General features: G+C 45.5%; 2 protein-coding genes across 8 annotated transcripts in view; one reads left to right on the top strand and one right to left on the bottom strand.

Moving 5' to 3' along the window:
• Positions 1-22,311, top strand: part of LOC119175883 (uncharacterized) — a 766,025-nt gene that overhangs the window by 92,636 nt on the left and 651,078 nt on the right. Inside the window, exon 2 of one of the 2 annotated variants that reach the window (XM_075876430.1) lies at positions 933-1,042. The gene's annotated coding sequence lies outside the window, so the exon portion shown is untranslated. Of the gene's footprint in view, positions 1-868; positions 1,043-22,311 lie in introns of those variants that run through there. The other variant, XM_075876431.1, reaches the window with a different exon arrangement.
• The window catches only part of cN-IIIB (cytosolic 5'-nucleotidase IIIB), a 513,152-nt gene that overhangs the window by 253,761 nt on the left and 237,080 nt on the right, over positions 1-22,311 (bottom strand). Inside the window, exon 1 of one of the 6 annotated variants that reach the window (XM_075876436.1) lies at positions 3,513-3,531. The exons of the other annotated variants lie outside the window; for them this stretch is intronic. The gene's annotated coding sequence lies outside the window, so the exon portion shown is untranslated. Of the gene's footprint in view, positions 1-3,512; positions 3,532-22,311 lie in introns of those variants that run through there. 6 annotated transcript variants of the gene reach the window in all.

Raw genomic sequence — 22,311 nt, 5'->3', positions numbered from 1 at the left:
AGTTGGTGGTTCAGGCTTGGACGTAAAAACAGCGCAAAAGTACAGACATAGACTAATCAGCACCTTGTCATGTTTCCTTTGTTTTTTTTTCTCTGCATTTTTGCGCTGTTTTTGCATGTCGGCTTTTTCGTGCCAACACGAGAGACTGGCAAGACCAAGGCTAATTTATGCGTGTTGTTTTGTTCTATATATGCAATATACGGAGGTGTTGGCGCACAAATAAGGCCTTATTGTTAGTCCTGAGGCCCTGGCTGGATCAAGCATATATAAAACATACGGTGTTTATAGTTACACGTGTTAAAAGAATTTCACAGTAACTCCATGAAAACCAGAATGCCAAGCGGCGTTTTCACGCTAACATCTCAAAGCAACACCAGGAGTTGCGATGTGAAAATGCGTCATATGTGGGTCTCCGGCACAATGGGTGATGCAGAGGGCTTTTTCTCGCTCATATACTGAACTTCTAAACCCGCCGTCACATCATATATTAGTATTACTTATGCGGTGTTTAAGACCGGCTGCACAGCCCCCTACTTTTTAAAAGACCCGTAGTTCGATCAATCTAATCCACCTTTCAGATAAAAAAAAATAATTGTGATTAGTGCGTCGTGGTCTCTTATTGGTGATCGCGCTATCACACTGATGGTGCACTTGCCGTAATGTGAGCTTACTGGTCTCCATATCAAACCCCATTCTAGCAATATGTTAACGCGAGCATCATTGAAGATTGTTTACACCGCTTGAAATTGGGTTTAAGCGGAAAACTGGAGCGTGGTCGTTTGGCGTTAGATCCGGCCATGCACGACGTATTCAGCTGACAGTGTGTGTATACATATATAGACAGCCTTTTGCGGAAAAGCGCGACATTTTCGTAAGCTGCATGGCTTCCTTGAATGTTGAAATCACAACACCCATCTATACATTGCCCGCAGGTGCCCCCATGGCCGGGAATCGAATCAGCTACGTCGAAATCAGCTGCGAAGCGTTAGCCATTCCAGGCAGCACGGTGGGCGCTGTTGCTCCCTCCGCTTCCTGGCTGTCGGTAAGCGCAGTATTCGGTGCATTCACTCCAGCGCCGCGACAGTGCCTAATTGGACGCCTCACTAGTGCAGCAAAGCCGTCAATGAGGCACGGGGAGATCGATGTTTCGACTAGGGGTCAATAATCGCTAGGAGCGGGCTACTCTCTCACACAATTCCAGCCCGTGTTCTATTCGACCAGTTGACTTCCCCTCCTCCGACCCAGCGCTGACCCGGCATCTTACACTTTTGCTTGCTGCCTTTGTTTCTGTGGAAACGGGAGTGGTCGCCCGACGGTTTCGGGTCCTTTTGTGTGTTTTCTTTACGGCTCAAGAAACATAGCGACGAAAAAGACCTGCCGAGGCGGGAAAGGAACGTTAATTGAATTGCAGAATCAGTTCCAGCTGCTTGTCTTCGAAAGTCGCTCGGATTTGCTTCTTCGCCTGTCCCTTCGTTCTCCCTAAGGAGAGCAAATTAGACCAAGACAATCAGGGCCTCTGGTATGAACGGTCGCTTCAACTCCGATTGTGCAGTTAACGCTGAACTAATGCGACCACTGCCCTGTGGTAGCGAGTACTCTCGCACAGTGGTTGTCCGAAGCCCGTGTCTTTTTGTGTTTCTTTCCAGCTTGACTCACTTATAGGCTTGACGATGTAGCCACCCCCGTGTGAACTGGAGTATATCAAAAGAGATGAGAACCCGTTGAGCGTCGAAGGAAGCCGAGAACGAGCTGTAAGGAACATTGACAGCATGAATGCGGGTTCTTTTCCGCCATAAGTTTAGATCTTTCCCGACATATGGTCATTTTTTTTTTGAGGCACTAAAAGGGCATTTGCATTACAGGTGGACGCAGATCGTCTCCCGATGTAGCAAACGATTAGCTTTGTGTATTAGCTTTGCGCCATTAGTCTATCGCTTTTGATCGAGTCGTCTTTTTAAAGAATGCACTATATAAAACGCGTGGTTTAAATTGTTTACCCCTATCTTTAACAGGTTTCTTTTGTTACAGCCTAGTTTCACACTTTTTCTCTTGTGTATTAATTGTACTTGTGCATACTTTTTTTTGCTGCACATTCACCTCACCTTTTAGTCACCACCATCGCATTTTTTGGAAAACAAAACAAAATGTAAAACAAAACAAAACAAGAATTCCCGTGCAATTGTATTCAGGACTGGTGTAGATAACCAAACTCACGTTATGCACATTTACTATGGAATACTATGGAAGTGTTCACTGTAATATTCTTGAGTGAGTGTAGCTTCAGTATTTAAATCTTTTATTAACCCAAACATTTACGCTATCATATGAAATAACGACGCTGTCGCTTTTAACAAGCTCTGTGGCTCGTTTTATGCCTTATTTTCTTATTAGATTAACCCATCAAAATATTTTTTTCTGATGACACTCTGCGTGAATCGTCGCCGTCACCTTAATGTTCAGTATAAATACCCTACACGTTGTACCCCGCGTCACTATCTTGCACATTGCGCTTTGTCTTTACCTTGCATATTTTGCAAGAATAATGCCACGAAGTGATGTTGTAAGTTGGTATAGATATCCGTTAGACGTACTGTCATCACTGGCCGCACTTGGCAGGTAACCTCTTTTCAAGAGACACCGACATGTGAAGGATTCAGAGGGAATCTAGAAGTTTTGGGCACAAGAACGGCTGTACGCGGCGAATGCACTTTTGGTGCACGTTGGTCATGTTCTGAAAAATTCATAAGCACTTCAGCGATCACAATGAACCATAACCAGCGAAGTCAGTCGGGCACGCTGACTGAGTAGCACTTCGTCTGAAAGTAGTGAAAAATGTCATAAAGGGTGACTACCGATATTTAGAGCGCCTTGAGAACAAGCGGTTGACAAAAGAAAGAAGTGTAAATTTAAGGGCTCCTTTTTTGTTAGACACAATGATGCCAAGTGAAGCATCCCTGTCTGATAGTTCCCATTAAAGTGTTTGAGAAGTGTGCCAAAGCTGCATGATAGAATATTCGATTCAAGTTATGAGCTTTAGAATGTGCAGTGACAAGACACACGCTGTGAAACACACCGTATAATATAGCCTGTGTAGATTCTATGTCCCTGCCTTTGATCGCATCAAGTTTATTTGTGTGTGAACCTTCACTCTCTCATTATGATTCCATCCCTCCCTCGTTTTGTGTAGGATAGCTAACTACATATTGTAGACGCTCTTCTTGTTAACTTTCCACGCAGACTACCTTTATTCACGTTTACTCGCTCTATCTCTTTTGGCCTTTGAAATGCAGAAAACCGTTTCTGAAAATAGGACTCAGGTTCAGAACTTGCGTCATTGATGAGAGAAGCATTCAAATGTTCGTCAATGATGTGTTTATGCGATGACCAGAGTGAACTTGAATGTAGTCAATACGTAAAACTAGCCAAAATAGCTTATTTGAAACCGGTTCCATTAGTATGTGCAACGTGGGTTTCAAAGGGCATTTTAAAATAAAAAGTTCAAATTGGGATACCTTCTATGACCATCGAAGTAACATGACGGCCATGGCAAGGTTCCTGAAAAAGCAAGTTGAGTAAGCTCACGAATTGGGCGTCTCTGTCAGGATAAACAGTCTATTCAGTTTTGTCCACGCTTTCTGCATGCAAAAAGAAGCTAACAGTAAGGGTTTGTTTTAGACTGCACACATTATGATAAGTTCGAAATATATTGCAATTTATAAAAAGCATGAATGAAATTCTGGGAGTTCAAGCTTGTACATATCACGCGTGCGTAGAAGAGGCGAATAGCCTAGGTTGATGCATATTGAGAAGACAGGTGCGTATTTGCACTAATGTGTACTTCGAACGCATTAGAACCCTGGATGCATTAGATTGATGCTACAAGATGTTTTCAACTATACAACCCATGCTTGCGGTAAAATATCTGTGCCTGTCATTTCGTCTTTTGGAGCTTCCATTTCTGGTTTCTCTAATGCGACAGTATGCGCGGCCGTCCGGGACTATATTGATGAAAGTAATAGGTTCACTAATTAACCAGTTCCATTATCCTAACATGTCCACATAATTATATACGTATAAAATCAGAATACTGATATGTTCTGAGAATAAATTCGTTTATGTAAATATTTGTATGCATTACATTAGGCACCACACTTTCCTAGGCTATCGGTAATCTTTTTGTTATACCTCCATTATTCTATATCTGAACAGTAATTTTTAAAACTACTCAATTCTTGGCCAATCCCCCATAGTGGGTATGCGCCACTATCAATAGGTAAACAACAACAACAACAAATATGGGGAGCACAAGCTTGTGCTTGATACACACGTGTAGTGTGCGTTGATTTTATTTTCAAAGCCGCGTGCATTACTGCTGTAGTGTGCTCTCAGAGCAAGGGAGCACTGATCTCGCTTCCTCCTCTTCGGATAACGTTTTTTTATTTTGTGGTTTCGATTACCTTTTCACTCAATGGTCTTCTTTCTATGAAAAGTATGACCTTTCGAAAGCTTAAATAGAAGGAGATTGCGGTAAACATGTGAATTCTTCTCATTATAGAGGAATATACGATCATAGCCCAGAGCTTTCCGTGCATTTTAATGCAGACACCAAACACGCGTTTCAATGTCGCCTTAAAACGGGTCCTGCCAGAGCACTCCGTTAGAAACCGAAGATCATATTTTGATACGCGTCGGTATCATACTGAACCATGCGAGTCTACCATATTGAGTGAGCTCCGGAATGGAGGGTCTCCGTCAGGTTAAACAGTATATTCACTTTCGTTCGCGTCTGTTGCCTGCCTATACTTTAATTTCTTTCTTTAAAAAAAATGACATATTCTGGGGCTTGTTCTATACTGCACGCATTAGGTCAAGTTCACAAGTATGAATGAAATTTAGGGTGAGCTAGTTTGCCTTTATGAAGCACTCATGGGCTAGACGAGTAGTATACGTCGATGCCTATTCCAAAGACTGGCGAATAGGTGCACTAATGGGCACTTAGAGCGCCGGGGCGCTGATCGTACGAAACCTTTGTCTTTTTTGACTTGTCAGTCTTCATGGCTCGTGCGTCCCAGGAGCACATTGAACACATTAAGTACGCGACATTATATACGGATATAGAGTGAGAATCTTGTAATGTATTGCACGCCGTGTCTTTCCAACGGAGACGGTGGATCCGCACGCTTTCGTTCATTTTCAGGGTGCCTGTAATTAGTTTGTGAGCACCCGAGAGAAAGAAAAAGTGAAAATAAAGAGAGAAGTAGGGGATACGACTGACATAAAGGAGAGAAAAGCTGGAATTTAAAAGGAAATAGTATTGAGCACGCGAGTCAGACACAGCCTAATGCAGGTTAAAATCAAAGAAGGAAAGTATCGATGGTTCCGGCGATGCGTAGAGCCGGCAGAGACGCGGCACTGATGAGAGTGATGCGCATAGTTGCCTTCTCGGTGAAACTCGAGCGTCGAGCGAGCTTAATGGCTGCGCGCGAGCAAGAGCACGACACCGGCTGCCGCGGGCGGGCGCGTTCTTTCACAAGGGAAAATCATTGGCGGAAAAGAGCTCGCCTGTCGACCGTTCTTAATGGCTCTGTCGTGGGCGGCTACGCGGAGCAGAGTGTTGCGCGTCAACCTGTGACTTTCGAAGCGTCCCTTGAGAGTGCGCGCCGTGTCTGAGCGAGCTTTAATTTCTTAAATATTTAATGACCTATTAACTGCCGCTAAGGGTAGCTTGACTGCTGGTGGGAAGAGAAGGGTGTGTTTACCATTGCGAGGTCGAGCGTTGAGTTTTAGTGGGTCATTGCGCGAAGGGTCCTCCCGAAAGTGTGGCCTGCCCGTAAGCTACAAAAGTTGAAGTTTCCTTCCACACTTTGTTGGACCGCGTTTGTTACCGGGCCATCGTTTTCTCGGCGCTTAGCCATAAATCCCGACGCTTATCACTTGAATATAATTCTGAAGTAACCTGTGACGTGTTATCGCAAGTTAAAGTTTGTCGTCACTTATACAACGAAGCGACCTTAAATCAGTAAGTTGCTGTCCATTATCTGGGCATTTTTAATGAGTCAATCAATTATTTTGCAAAGTTCTGCAGCAATAACAACGAAATTTTAATTGCTACCAAAGCTGCGCGATTGCATTTTTTTCTCTTGTTTAGTTGTGCGCTTGTATAATTGGAACAGCGTAGACAGAAAGCACAAACAGCGCCGCGATAACTGATGTATTCTATTAAACTAGGGCGTGAATTTGAACCGCAAGTGGTGAACTAAGCGGTGCGACTGGACGCTTATACATCGCGTGAATATGAGTTATCGGCAGCGAATATGTCAATATTTGATTTAGTAGGTCCAAGCCTCGAAGCTCACAGTTGATTTCGCTCTCTGTAATCAGATTTTGTGCGTGCTTTAAATACCATTTGAGGTGTTGCCAATAACCACAAGCGTGGATATTAATTTCAAGAACTGGAAAGAAGTCAGACGTCCGCCTTGCAAGGAGCTCCTGTGGTAATACTGCGTTGTACACAATACAGTTAGCATTTGTACAGATGGCTGTTCTTATCCAAACACCTACAGTGATGCTATAATAATTTCTTAGACGTTAGTCTGCAAAAAAAAAAAAAGAAAACGAGCCATGCCTGCGGTTTTCATCTGCCCTATAGGCGAATATGTTAGGTTGCAGAAGATGCAGTGCTATGTCACCTGCGACTTGTAGCTGCAAATAAAGCCCACTGATTTCTTATTTGGAATGGCGCACTGTACCAGAGACAACACATGTAGCGAGAAGTTCCGCCAGTACATCAAAACTCTTGGGAAAACGACCAAGGTATATGCAAACCGGTTGCGTAACCTCCATAGAAGCCTTGTAGCAAGCAGCTGGTGGCTCGTCGCCATGGTCGCCAATCAACGGCTCACGCAGACAACTAAGAGCACGCAAAGAGTAAGAAATGAAACATGACGTCACCAGTGGAAGTGCGTGCTAGTGACGTTGCGCATTTGCACCGCATAGCACGGAATTGAATTTTGTCCTGATGGCTGATTTTCTTTTTTGACATGCTTTTTATAACTACGTAATTTAATGCATTTTTATGGGTCGTAAAATAGGTACGCGAGGGAAAAATCGTGAAAGAAAGATTGCGGAAGCAAGTCTTTTTTTATTAGCCAAATAATGAGCTTGCAATATACACCAAAATACTTTGCAGATGAAAAAATAATATGATACAATGTCTCATGAGCCCAATGGCACAATACATAAAAAAGCCACGTTGATTTATTGAGGAAAACTACTGCAGTGAAACAGCCGCCTTGAGTATCACTTAGGCGAGCTTAGGGTGCAGCGTTTAGAGTGCAGCGTTTAGAGTGCAGGAGAGCTTTAGAGTGCAGAAGACCCTACACAAGCGTGTCATGACGGTTTAACACAAGTTGTGCCTGCCGGATTGGCCACCCGCTTTTGCAACGATGTAATTAACATTTATTGATTGATATGTGGGGTTTAACGTCCTAAACCCACCATATGATTATGAGAGACGACGCAGTGGAGGAGGTCCAAAAATTTGGACCTCCTAGGGTTCTTTAACGTGCACCCAAATCTGAGCACACGCGCCTACAGCATTCCCGCTTCCATCGAAAATGCAGCCGCCGCAGCCGGGATTCGATCCCGCGACCTGCGGGTCAGCAGCCGAGTACCTTAGCCACTAGACCACCGTGGCGGGACAATTAACATTTATTGTGCAATGTATAGTCAAGCGTCGCTCGAATGCGTTGACAAACGCTGTTTATGGTACCCACGTAATGGGACCGTGTACCACGAGAGGCAAGTGAGGTCGACTTGCCTGAAAAGCTGTCGATATGCGCAGAGCCACTGAAGTTACGCGTAGTAACGTCCATATAGCCATAGTGGTAGGCTTATATACAGAATCAAAATCCGCCATAGGCTTGTATTCGTCCACTGATTCACATATAATCAATTCCTACAATGCGTGTGATCTTTTGGTACTTGATGCAGACATGGTATGCGAAATAAATAGGCCCATGAAGGTGAAAGTATTTGTGGCACATGTTTGACGCCAGTGCAACGTTTGAGCTGGCACTTTCAATTAACTCATTAACACAAAGTTTTGTCAAGTCCTTTCTTTTTTTATGTTTGAATTCAGCGCCACCAGGGGTGGGCAGTCTTACTGAATTATACTGTATTGATGGACAGTTTGTATCGCTACGAATTTGCTCTCAGTTTACACGAGCTTGAAGATTTTACGTTAGTGATAATTTTTTAGCAGAAATTCTTGCACGGTTTATTGTGTTGGCTGTAATAAAAGTAGCGCACATGGTGTGATCAAAAAGTACCCACGTCATCGCATTGTGTACTGCGTGATAAAACTTCCATTTGTGCTTCAGGGATAAACAACAAGAGGCAAGGCAGGGAGGTTAACCAGGCACATGCCCGGTTTGCTACCCTACGCTGGGGGAATAGGAAGGGGGCATAGAGATGAGAAAGAGAGAGAGGAAAGAGAAGAGAAAGAGAGAGAGTGCTGATGTTACACCTACGTGGAATATAGCACTGTACAGTGGCCTAATTGGAAATCTGCAAAAGAACAGTACCTACAAAATACATGCCAGATCGTGGTACTAGATCATCAGGGGAAAACAGGAGTATAATCAGACATTTTTTTTTCTGGTGGGAGTGGGGGTGGAGTAGGGGGTTCCAGCTAATTTTTGTCCGTTTGCAGGAATGTTTGTAACGTGTTTTTCTGTGTGCGTCTTTAAATACAGACAAAAAACAAAAAAATCATGGGGTAGAGACACCTCTTCAAACCCCCCTTACTCCGGCTACGCCAAAGGTGAAGAGGAACGCTCGTGACCAAACGATACGTTCTACAATTTACACCATGTTCCGCTAAAGGGAACCATCAGTAGCATGTGAAGCAGCGCGTGGATCGACCTAAAGTTTGGTTCTACATGAGAATCTTGTCCGATGTTACGCGTCTTTGCAAGTGGAGCCCACGAAGAATTGACTGTAGTTTCTGTTGCTGTTGCAGCACGCCAGGAGGGTTCATCGCCACGCCACGTGGGGGCACGCGCGTTCATCGAGAGTCTGCAGAATCTCGTTCCCTTACGCCGTCACGTGATTGCCGAGAGAGTGTAAAGGGGAGAGGTCACAGCGTATTACCCAGCCACTTACACAGGCCCGAAGGCGCTAGCGCGTGCGTACTAAGAGTGGTTACGCACATAGGATTGAACTTCGCCATAAGCTGCTTCGCATTTAATCATAATATTTTATATTAATTATAATCATACTTTAATCATAATAATCATTTAATGATAGGCTTTACGTCCCCAAACTATGATATCATTAAGAGAGATTCCACAGTGAAGGGCTGCACAAAATTTTGCCAACTGGAAGTACACGGTCTTCTAGCACTTCATGTTCATTGGGATTCGGCCACCGCGGCAGGGATTCGATCCCGTGACCTTCGAGTCAGCAGCTGAACACCGTAATCACTGTTTCACTGAGGAGGATTTGTCAAATAGCGAGTTCACAAAGGTTTCATTGATTGATGATTGATATGTGGGGTTGAGATTGATACCGGGTTAACTGGCGAAACATGGGAGAGGCCTTTGTTCTGCAGTGGACGTAGTCAGGCTGATGATAATAATGATGATGTGAGATTTAAAGTCCCGAAACCGCGATGCGATATTGAAAGACGCTGTAGAGGAGGACTGTGGAAATTTCGACCACCTGGTATTTTTTAACGCGTGCCCAAATCTGAGCACACGAGCCTACGGCATTTTCACCTCCATTGAAAATGCAGCCGCTGCAGCCGGGATTCGATCCCGCAACCTGCGTGTCAGCAGCTGAGTAGCTTAGCGACTAGACCACCATGGTGGGGTAGTTCATGAAGATTTCACCACGATCAAAAATGTAATGTCCAAGCACAGGCATTTTTACTTTTTAAGTTGGCTTCACCTCAATAATTGTCTTCTGAAGGTTAAGCTGAACTATCCTTTTGAAAATAAACAAATAGTTTCTTCTCACACTGTATGGCGTAAAATTTCTAAGAAGGAGATATGATGCGATATAACTTGTTAATTTCTTCATTCTGTTACGTGGCCTAGTGTGTAAATGTAACACTATATTGCTGAATGTCACGGTATCGGAGCTCTGTGTATTAACATTTACAACCGAAGCTGCTTTAACGGGGCTCGATATTCAATAAGTACGTTTACAGATTTGTTCTTCCTTTCTGAATAAAATACGGCCATTGCAAGCGAGAATTGAATCCAGCACATAATTCACTGCATGACGTACGTTGCTGGGGACATTCGCCGCCGTTGCCTCGCAACAAACCTAGTGACAAACTGCGTCAGAACATTCACCTCGAGAAAACGAACATATAACACGGGGAAAAGTAACGCTATTGTTCTCGTACTGGTTATAAGACAATTTTTTCAATGTCCTATTGTTAATAGTTGGAGGGGAGAGTGCAGAACAGTTGGTGGTTATCCTTGCGTAGATGTTCGAAATCAACGATGTTCCCAAAGAAAGAAAGTTTACGAAACGGCGTTCTGTTGTTGTTTTTTCGCTTTGCTTGGACGTAGTAAGAGTGAGTGAAGTGTGGTGGTCGGACGGCTTCGTATCATGGTGTGCAGCAAAAAAGAAACAGTCAAAAGGAGAACATGGCATAGCACAGAATGGATCGGTGCTGTCGGCCATTTGTCGGCGGGGCGAGGGACGGGGAACGTGCTGCGGGGGCCACCAAACGTTGCCACCAGGTTCGCGCACGTGTCGCAATTCGGCCCCGAATGGCGGCCGGACGCTCCGGAAATTGCAGCAGCCGAGTAGCGTGACACACTGACCGCTGCCGTCCGCAGCCGAAATGAGTGCGCGTCTTGTTTTCCTTTGCTGACAATATACCACCGGCTCCTCCCGTGTGCTGCTGATGATTATTATTTTTTTTTCCGTTCCTCCGTCCTCCTCAGGCGATTGCGCCGAACTTCTTCTGCCGAATCGGCGATGGGGAGCGGCAGCGATGGCATCACTCTGCATCCCAGCATGCATCAATGACCCACTAAACATCAGCCATCCGTATGGCATCGGCAGAAGCAATATAAGATGCGCGTACAAGAATAGCAAGACTAACAGAATATGAGGGTACAAGTGTTCTTCGAAAGTATAATGTTGAATTTCGGGTCTAAATTGGCAACGGATCCTTGCCTGATGAGCAAGAGTTGTCGAAGGCATTTTCCGGTGAAGCACGCGTCTTGGATTCGTCTCTGTGGTTCTGTGAAAGGCTAGGGCGAAGTCTTAGAATATACGGTGCCGTGAAAGCGAATTGGCTAGAAAACGTTCGTAATACCTGGTTATGCTTCTCACTGATTCGCACGCGAGGCAATCAGTGGGCGCTGAATATACACTACCTGCACCCAAAGTGCTTCTGCTTTCGAACGATGAATACTTAAGGGTTCCACATAAGTAAAAAATACTTATTCGAACTACTGAACTCTATTTCAATAAGATTTCTGTTAAAAATTTAGTATCGCGGAAAGCGCTTCTGCATGCAACATATTTTCTGAGCCGTCATGATTCTTTCAATGCTACCTTGGGTATTCGCACCCATGTTTTAACTTTAACGGGCTGTACTTTTTTAATGCTTTTATACTGAAACGGGAGAATGACATTTAAGTGCCTTTATACGAGCAAGTGGTGGCAAGAATGGTGATAGTGTACGTGCATAGCAATGTCGAATTCGAATGCCGACTGTGACGTTTCGCACGTGCCCTGGATTCGTTATCCGCGAGCTCCTTCCCTCACCGCCACTGAAAGTCATACCGAACAGCTGCGAGTTTTCGTCAATTTCCTTAAAACACATAACAAGCCAAATACTCATGAATTTCCTTTGTGTAATCTGTAGTCCAAGGTCAAGGTGACGGTTCAAGTATAACAATGTGAACGTAAAATGGTGCGTTGTGAATAAAATATTTTAATGTAGGCTTATTCTCATACAGGCTTTGATGAAACAAGGGGAGGGAGGGGGGAGTGATTTTAAGTGAAAAGAAGAGAAAAGTGAGCCCCGTAATTGTCTCTCAGGGTGAGGACACCTCAACAGTAGCTAACGTGGGATGGGGGTAGAGAAGGGATTAAAAGGATAAGATTAAAAGGTAAACAGATAGAGAAAGAGGAAGTAGAGTGCGAGACGCAGGGACAGAGAACGACGGAATTAAGGAGAAGACAGGAAAGATGGACACGGTTGCGGGAGCCCGAGGACGGGGCACCACTGGCGAGAGCTCTTGTCGGCGACAGGGGATAACGTAGGGCTAATCCGGTCGGCCAGAGCTACGCTGTCATCGTCGTCGGGGACCGGCGTTAGGAGGTGGCGTAGGACCAACCCAGTCGGCCAGAGCTGCACTATCGTCGGTGATCGTGAGGACACAACTGGTCTGCACGGAATTCAGCGAGCCATTCCGATGAAACAGGTCTACGCAAATAAAACAATCGAAAAGACGGGTGTCCATCTGGCTCGAACAGCCGCACAGGGCTATATCCAGTAAAAGAGGGTGTTTTTTGCGTTTGTGCCTACTATCCCGAACCTCGTGCACTTCTCCTTGCAGGCAATCTCGTATAAGTACACTGAAAGCAAAAAAAGTAACTCGAAATAGGAATGGGGCCTAAATCACCTGTGCCGTATGGCTTTTCCTTTTTTGGTTTTTAAAATTACATACGAGTCGAAGTAGGTAAAGTTTTTGCATGTAGAAACTCTAATTTGTCTCCTTGCTGGCTTTCTTAACGACGTTACGCCAAAACCAACCCTTTTGCACTTTAGAGTCAGTGGCCACGCGCATTCAACAAACAACTTCGATGAGATTACTGTGGCATCTATCTATCTATCTATCTATCTATCTATCTATCTATCTATCTATCTATCTATCTATCTATCTATCTATCTATCTATCTATCTATCTATCTATCTATCTATCTATCTATCTATCTATCTATCTATCTATCTATCTATCTATCTATCTATCTATCTATCTATCTATCTATCTATCTATCTATCTATCTATCTATCTATCTATCTATCTATCTATCTATCTATTTATCTATCTATCTATCTATCTATCTATCTATCTATCTATCTATCTATCTATCTATCTATCTATCTATCTATCTATCTATCTATCTATCTATCTATCTATCTATCTATCTATCTATCTATCTATCTATCTATCTATCTATCTATCTATCTATCTATCTATCTATCTATCTATCTATCTATCTATCTATCTATCTATCTATCTATCTATCTATCTATCTATCTATCTATCTATCTATCTATCTATCTATCTATCTATCTATGTAAAAATGTGTAGTCAAGCGTTTGTGCGACAGATATGTGTTTTGACAGGTTGAAACCAACTTCTCAGGAAAAATTCTCTTTTCATGTAGACTTGTCACAAATGAAACGAACCATTATAGCTTCGCACGTTTATTCATTTATCATGCACCATTCGATGTGATGGTTTTTTTGTACATTCTGCGCTGTTTTGTGTCGAGGAGAGACAAGGTAATCTTCTGTTGATTTCAGTGACTTCGCGGCAAATGCAGTTATCTACGTTGACACCACATAAACTGTCACGGGAAGCTCGCAAAACATGACTCGATAGGAGAAGTGAAGGATCTGGTTTATGTTATAATAATGGATAGCGGGGTGATTTTGGTGGAAATAAAATATTTGTCTGGGGGTATATTTTCGTGCGTAATGTCGTTGGTACGTTTGTGTGCAAGTAGTAGACGTGGGGCACCGAAGTCAGGGCTAACGGCCGAGTGTCAAAATCTGCCTCAGCTGGTGAGTGAGCTTTGAGAAATTCGGGGGGCGTCTAAGAGGGCCGGATAATTGAGCCCGATAACCACTCCCCGTTCCACGTACGGTTAAAGATCGTTTTCTTTAGCGCGGGAGGTGTTGAGGGTCAGGAGACGCGCTCTATTATGTGCCGGACCGCTTTCAAGTGTCCGCGGGGTGTGAGGGAGCGAGTCGTCTCCCTGGTCGCTGAAAAGACAATGATGGCCGTCGCGCTCTATCGATGTGCCACAGGAGAGAGAAGGCGCACTGGTGCCCAGACTGTTCCCGGCGAAGAAGCGTGATATCGTTTTTCCCCCGGCTCTCCACTGGCAACGCTGGCCTTTCATGGTGCGGCCCTTGAAAATGCCGCGGCTCGAGGTTCGTGGGAGGCACGCGTAACGAGGCACCATTGAAGAGGCCGGCCCGACGCCCACGCCGCTTTCGCAAGCGATGGCATCGCCGGCCTGCTGCACGCGGCAGCAGTGCTCGGCGGTGTGGCGCAACACCCTCAAGAGTGAAAAAAAAAAGAAAGATCAACATAAAGGGGAGATGCACTCCATTTGCGCTTCCCGAGGCTTGAAACTGGACCTGCGGGTAGATGTTCTTTGCGGTGTGTAGCCCCGCCTTCGCCTATTCTCTGGTTGCCCTCTCCTTTCCTAGTTCCACCCGTGTCGTCTTTCTTTTCTCGACCGAGGATCAAAGAAGGAATCCAAAGGCGGGGGAGACGAGCCTTCTCCCTGGAGCGGTCCTCCACTCGAACCATTTCCTCCACACGTTGCGCACACTATTGTTTTCTTTGCCCCACAGGCGTGTGCCGCCTGTTGGCTGGCGATTTTTCCTATTGACTACGGCGGCCTCTTCCGCCTCACGAGGATGATCAGTCAGTCCAACAGAGGAAGTTGCAATGCCTAGTCAAAGAAAACAACAACAATAATAAAAAAGAAAACTTACAACATCGTCAGTTGTAGTATAGCTGTGGGACATAGTTTTTTTCTTTAATTTCTCCAGGGGTCAAGAATAGATTATTGTCACTTAAATAAAATGATGCCGAGCCGAGGAGATGTTGCTCACCCGTTTTTTTTTTGCCAACTTTGAAAACAAGCCTTGGTTTTACGAAAGTATCTGGAAGACGAACTTTATAGCTTCCACTCACTTTACGGGCACAGTATGAGGTCACAGTCTTAAATAAGGAACGTTTGTTTTGCGCGATACGTTCGTTTACAACGGTGCGGGGTGTGTGAACAGAAAGAACTCCTCATTTGCTTCCTTTGCAGGTCAAAGTTATCTTTCTTTTTTCCCTTGCTCCACTGTGGCAGTTCAATCAGTCTTAAAGTTCATTTATTTTCTACTCTAGCTTCAATAGCTCGCCGGTATACGTCATCTGATGTTTAATAAGCAAGCCAGAAAAAAGTATAAAAATGATATCGGGTTGTTGTAAGTAACGCTGTTTGAACCATTGAGGAATTTCAGCCGAAGCGATGTTTTGACAAAAAGACTTGCCTTCGTCAGGACAATGAACACAAGCCTCCTTGTCAAAACTCTAGCTTCAATTAAATTTGTTCTAATTACTTCTAAATAAATAATTGTCGAGAGTCATCGACAACAGTCTCTCATACTTAGAAAGTACCATGGTTAAATAATCCTTGAAATGCATAAGGAAGTGTCTTCCTAGTGCCAGCATCTATTCACGGTTACGCACGTGAAAGCGAGTCGAGTCGACTAACTTGGCTGTTTAGTAGTGGCCCGTGGAAAGCCAGAAAACCATTGCCGGCAACGGATCGAGCAGCGCTCCTGAATCCCGGGGGAGAAAAATAACCGCCACATTTGAGCTTGCATGCGGTGGGGCTGGGAACACTTCTGATTTACGAGACATTTCGCTTGGCGCCTTCTTCGCTTCTAAGGCAGCTGACGTGACCACCACTTGTGCAGCGTTTGAATCAAGCACGCCGTGGCGGTGTACCAAGCTCTTCTTCGCCAGAGAGTAGCCACGCAGTCAGCGGAGGGCGTGCGCATAGTTCGCGCAACAAGCGGTCCCTGTGCTGGCGTGGCCGGCGTCAAAATACCAGGGCTGGCCCCGTGGTTGAGATTGACGAATACTGCCTCTGCGCGGTCCTATTTCAAGAATAGAGCGCCCAGTGGCGTTGTCGAGGAAAAACGCCGTGAGTGTTCGTGGAAAAATAAGGATGCCAGTTCGCTCTGCCTGTTTTTTTTTCCCTCGGCCGAACGGCGCGCGCATAAATAAACGCCGACGCGCGCGGCAGCTCGAGAAAGGCGAGTCATTAATCCCACCACAGAAGCCATTTGTCACGGACCCCTTCTCGCGGTGGTGACCGTGGCTTCGGACCCTGGTGTCCGTCCGTCCCAGACGCGGCAGATCCGGGCTCTAATTGGCCGGCCGGCCAGACCCATACGGAGGCCTAATTGCACCCTCATATGATGCAGTCGTCTTCCTCCCTTCGTTCTGTTGTGGCAGCACGATGCTAGTGACGCTTGCCGTCGGCGGACAGACTTTGGCGCAAAAGTAAGTGGACATGGGAGCACCTCAAGATTATTCCGGGCCTCTGGGTGCTGTGCGTTTGACTTGTCAGAGGATCCGCCTTTTCTGTTCAGACCGGCTTTTCTCAATGGTCGCTTTGAAGTTCGGACCACACTTTGGGACCACACGCTTCAAAAAGTTCGGACCACATTCTTCACAAAAGGAAGCACTTTGATGTGAAGATCAGTATCTATTTATTCTTTTATGTTAGGTTGACATGGGCGCATTGTTGCGTATACACTCGATAGAAACGCCTTGTACCATGACAGGATGCATGAAACACGTCGAACCACATGAGACGTGTGTATATGTATTTACCGGATATTATTCGTGAGAAGTGTGTGATGCGTTCGCATCAAGTCGGAGTAGCCAATTGGAAGCTCAGTCACATTAAATTATACTTGTTCTCAAAAACAGAATAGTTTTTTATGTTCGTTAACATTTGTACCGCCTTGTCTAACAGTTGCTGCGGAAAAGGGCTTCCACTTTGCCTGATGTCGGTGAGGCTTCTGCGCTCTCCTATTGCCTAAAATCTATTCGGAGTGACGTCCCAATGTCTGCTGTGCTCCCACTAGCATTGAACTGCCGTTACTACACACGCAGTTGTTGTGATAAGCATAGGTCGGCGAAAATTGCCGAGCGCACTCATGAAACATTTTGCGCTTAGGACACACTTGGACTCTCGCTCACGAAAATTTTCTTCAACAAATTATTACTCACCCGGGCTCACTCAGACTCAGGCTCACGGTTTGATCTGAGTCTGAGTGAGTCCACTCACGAGTCCTTAAGCCTAGAATTAGCTTTTTAGATCATACTGTCAATGCTCTTTAACACCGCTATCTCACATAATCGGTGCTCTTCTCTGAGCCTTTTGATATAGTACCTTCGGGTATGATTTATGGGTGTTTGCAAACCAGCAAGTATATTTTTATTGAAAGAGATGATGACAACATAAAATATACTTACCCAGAACTTCCTCGGAAGAGTTGGTGGAGGGGGAGTGCAAGGCACCTCCTTACGTACTTCACGCCTCAAAATAATAAATATTGGACTGGTGTCTGAACGATACTGTTTTGGAATACATGTGAGTAGAATTGAGTATAAACATGAATCCAGGTAAGGTTCACAGTAATGCTAAAGATGAGCAGATAGGACCATAAGTCGGCAAACATAAGTGAAACTCCCTCAGACTCGCTCAAAATTAAATCTTGCGCTTTGAACTCATTCGGACTCAGACTCACCAAACCGTTTTCTTAGTTGCAGTCAGTCGGACTCTCACTCACTGAAAATTTCTTCAACCGAACTCACTCGGACCAAAACTCAGCAAATCATTACTCATTCGGACTCACTCAAACTCAGACTCATGGCTTTATCTGAGTCAGTCCAAGAGACTCGACTTATGAGTGAGTTCGCCGACCTACGGGGATAAGAGAAGGAGAGATGAGGAATATACGAACGGTACGTAGGTTAACTAGACTGCGTCCAGTTTGCTACCCTGCAAGTGGGAAGAGGGGAATAAAGGAGTAAAAGAGAGAAGGAGCAATAGAGGAGGAGACGCACACTGCACACCACACACACGGTGCAGGTTTTTTCAGTGATGTTGCCTTCAAGAACTGTAGAAGGGCTCGTGTGGCTTTCTGGACTGATGTACTGTGAGACCATGCACCCAAGATCTTTTCCCGAGTAGAGAGACAATCATCCGCTCTCCCCAAGGCAAACTAGAAAGTCCAGCGATCTTGATAAAAGTCGAGACAGTGACACAGGATGTGGTCAAAAGTTTCTACTCGGTTGCAGTTTGGTGGGTCAGCCGTAACCATGTGAAAACTGAATGAGTTGGTAAAGGCCAAAGAGACCCACAACCGACACAGTATTGTAGCGTCACGTCGGGACGTTTACGATGGCTGGTGTAGTTGGGACAATGAATCGAGGTTTTATGGGTGATGAGTGAACTTCAGTGGGGAGTTCCAATGCGTAGGCGTGGCATTATGCGCGATGTGGCGCAGCTTTTTTTGGGGCGTCGACTCTTCGGCACTTCGTCGTTGGCACATTGGGCAGCGTTGGTGAAGTTGTCCCACTGAGCCCAAAGTAATCCGGCAGTCATTGAAAGTCTGCGTCGAGTCCTTGGTTAGTGGCGCGACGACTAATTTCATTTATTTGAGACACCAACTGATGGTAGTGTCTACGTCGTACACTTCGCACGCATCGAAGGGCCACTTTGGAGTCGCAGGATATAGCCCACTTACCAGTGGACTCAGTTTTGCATAATAAATTCTATTGCGGCTAGATGAGCGGTGAGCTCGGAGCCCGTAGATGTCGTGGTGAGGGAGGTCTTGAACTTGACGGTGATAGATTGAGATGGAACCACAAAGGCGCCCACCGAACTTCCCGATACCGAACCATCCGTGTAAATTGTGAATTTGGTTATCATACGATATATGCAAAACGTCTAATGAGATTTGTTTGAGGACTAAAGATGACAAGCTATAGCCTTTTTAATATTCTCGACAGTTCAAGGTGCATAGGAGGTCCTTGCAGGCACCACTCCGGGCAAAGCGGTATGATTGCGATCAAGAACCTTCACGATATAAAATGCTGCTTAGCAGCAATAACTCCGGATACTCTGTTTTTGGTTTTTCTAGTGGAAGGCTAGCGAAGTGATGGTCAATCACTCTGTATATATTGCGAATATGCGCCCGGAGTATGTCGACACCTATTCATGTCATAATCAGGTGGCATTTGGCAATGATTGCGACCATATTAGCACACCTATAAGTAACTCCAAGCATAGGCGAAGAACTTGGTCTTGAATGCTTTGCAGGGCACACATGTTAGTTTTCTTGGCATTTGAAAGCATGAGTGTGCTACACCGCAAATACCCCAAGAAGAATGTTTTGTACAGTTGAAGCACAGCTGATACGGATGTGCCCCACGTTCTACCAGCGAGAAATTTTATTGCGTTCGCCATAGAGGTGAGTCTCTTCTTTAAGTGCGAGATGTGAGCACTCCACAAAAGTTCTCTGTCGGTAATGACCCCCAATATACAAAATGGTCGATTGAAACGGGATTCCCGAACATCGGCTTGCAGTTAAAAAAGACTAAGGCGCTCCTCACAGTGAAAATTCTGTGGCCTCGAGCACGGAGGCACTTCGACGTTATTCTCGCTGCTTTTTGGTGCTTTGAACGTACCTGGGGTTGCGTCACTGCGGAAGCCCAGATGTATATGTTATCGGCGTATACAGAACTGTTGACTGATTGCGGTAGAACCCGGACAAGTCAAATTATCTTGGTAACAAACAAAGTAGGGCTGAAAAGCTGGCCATGCTGTACGCCACGAGAGGTGTAAAGGTCAATGGCGCGGCCTCCCGTGGTATGCATGAAGAAGGAGCTCTTCAATAGGTAGCTCCGTATCTATCAAAGCATTGCTCTATCAATTTCAGCATTTCACAAGGCATTGAGAATGACGTTGGGTGTTACATTGTCTTAGGATCTTTTCAAATCGAGGAACGCGGCAACCAGGGGCGTAGCCAGGGAGTGGCACACCGGGCACCTGCCCCTCCCCCTCCCCCCGAAATTTTTTTCTCCATAGCATAGAGAACGAAGAAGGGCCATTTCAGGGGGTTCCCTTTCCTAAATTAATGTGGTGCCCCCCCCTCCCCCGAAAAAAATTTTATGGCTACGTGCCTGATAGCAACGGATATACGCTTAAGCTGTTTCTGTTGCGCAGAGACCACAAGGTCTATGACATTATCTTTAGAGAAGAGCAACCTCGACAAAACCCAGCCATACCCTCTGGATATACAACTCGAGGCGTGTGAGGATAACTCTTCCCAATAATTTCCCCACGCAGCTGGAGCACGCAATGGGTCGGTGCGATGCCCGGTCGAGTGGTGACTTTTTAGGCTTGATGATCAATCAAAGTGGCTGGGCTTCCACCTAGCAGAAACGACGCCGTTATCCATGACTGATTGGCCCTATTTTTGACATAAATAAAAGAAATAGTCGCAGATTTCTCACCTCAGCTAATTGAAAAACAACTGCGTCAAATGGCGATGACAACAAGTCAATCCTTATTTTTTTCACCATAGAGGCCCATGAGGCATTACAAACTGGCGAGGAGAGGGACACACTTTGATACAACGAACATAAAAAATGTCAGATAATATCGCATGCCATTGTACAGAGGTCGAAGTAACAAAACGTATTTTTTTCTTGTAGGTTTTCAGCCAGCAAAATAAATTGTTTTTGTACTTCCGAAGACTATGAGCAACTACTGTTTCAGCCACTGACCTCCGCGGCAGGCGCAGTGCCGGAAATGCATATCAGATGAAAAACAACAACAAAAAATCTACGCATGTCTACGAAGTGAATTACGACGAGTGGGTGAAGCACTTGGGATCGTTCTTACCGTAAGTCACCCATGACAATGCCCTCACTCCATGCGTGTGTGGGGAACGAGTGTTCATTCATGGCAGAAATAGAACGTATGTTCTATAGAACGCACTTATTCTTTATCATCAGCAGCGCCATAGTCATCGTCAAGCCTCATGGTGGGTACCTAGCATGTGCTGTACCGTGATGGCAGCGTCATCGTCATCGGGTATCTGGCAAGTTCAAACACGCTTAAGTTCAAACACGTTTATTCTTCATCATCATTGTCGTCGCGTATAGGAGGTACCTTGCAAGTGATGTGCTGGAGAACGGACAACGCACAACGAACAACGGACAATGCTCGACCCCAGGGGGCTTTGCCCCTAAAAGACGAAGTACATTGGCGTAGGCGAAAGATGAATTAGCTTTGTAATAGTGATAGACGCGCGGAAAATGTGCGGCTCTTGATTTTCTTACTGCATAATGTGAGTAGTGCAATAGTGTTTCAGAAGGTGTAATAATACGTCCTGTGAAAAAATGTTGGTCGAGAAAGCCTTCCGTTTTGTTTCTACTGATGAAAGGCTAAGGCTGTCCCTGGATATGCTGCGAAACTGTACGACGAACTTAGCGCCTCTGTTTTTTAGGAATCCTCATCGATTCATAAAACACGAGAGCTTTACAATGCAGGCTTTCGCACTGAAATCTGTAGCAGTGTACGTAGCGGTACAGTACGCGTACAGAAAACACTCTCCTGTGTTGATTACGACTTCAGCGATATCACATTGGACTGCTTCGCAGTCGCCGTTGAAGCGGGTCGAAAAACAAACGAAGAAAGAAACTAGCGAGCAAACTTATAAGAAAACAAAACACCGCGTCGTGTTAAAGCCGACCCGAAGTCGGCGATGTGGAGCTCTTTGAAGACGACGGCGCAGGCATACACAGCTGGCGTTGATGCCGACCGTAGAGAAACTCCTTAGACTCGCCGGAACTTTCAGCGCGAGTGAAGAACTGAACGAAACGAAAGAAAGCTTGAACCGCTTGCATTCCCGCCTACACAGTCTGCTTTTTCGGCCGGCGAGGGCTCCTAAAATATATATAAGGTGTGCAGACTCCTATCTATATTTACATCTGGCGCGGCTGGACTCTCTCGGGTGCCGAATTTTTCGCGCGCTTTTACAGCCAAAGGGAAAACGCGCGCGAATTAGTCAGTGCGCATGCGTGTTCGCGACGCGCAGAGAGCTTGCGGCATCACGGATGCCTCGCACATGGGCCACCCGCAGCTCCCTCATTGTTCTTCTATATGCTTCCCCGACTTGGGTCTTAATGACGCCTAATGTCATTTGGCGAGCCATGGGCGCACACCGGGAAGGTGGCATGCTGCCCCCTTTCTTTTGCCCAGCACTCGAGCGAATGCCTTCCGTCCTGGCGCGTTCCTCCCCCCGTTCGGCTCGTCCGCAGCGCAGCCCCCCATGCTTCATTCTTCGCATTTAACTGCACGTCGTCGTCTCGTTCGCTTACGCGAAACAAAAGGCAGCGCCTGAATGCGCAGTGGCAGGGCCGACCGTATACGTACGCAATCCGGCAA

The sequence above is a fragment of the Rhipicephalus microplus genome, chromosome X (genome assembly GCF_043290135.1).
Source record: "Rhipicephalus microplus isolate Deutch F79 chromosome X, USDA_Rmic, whole genome shotgun sequence".
Taxonomy (NCBI): Eukaryota; Metazoa; Arthropoda; class Arachnida; order Ixodida; family Ixodidae; genus Rhipicephalus; species Rhipicephalus microplus.
The sequence above is the reverse complement of the archived record's forward strand: the minus strand, read 5'-3'. Positions and strand labels throughout refer to the sequence as shown.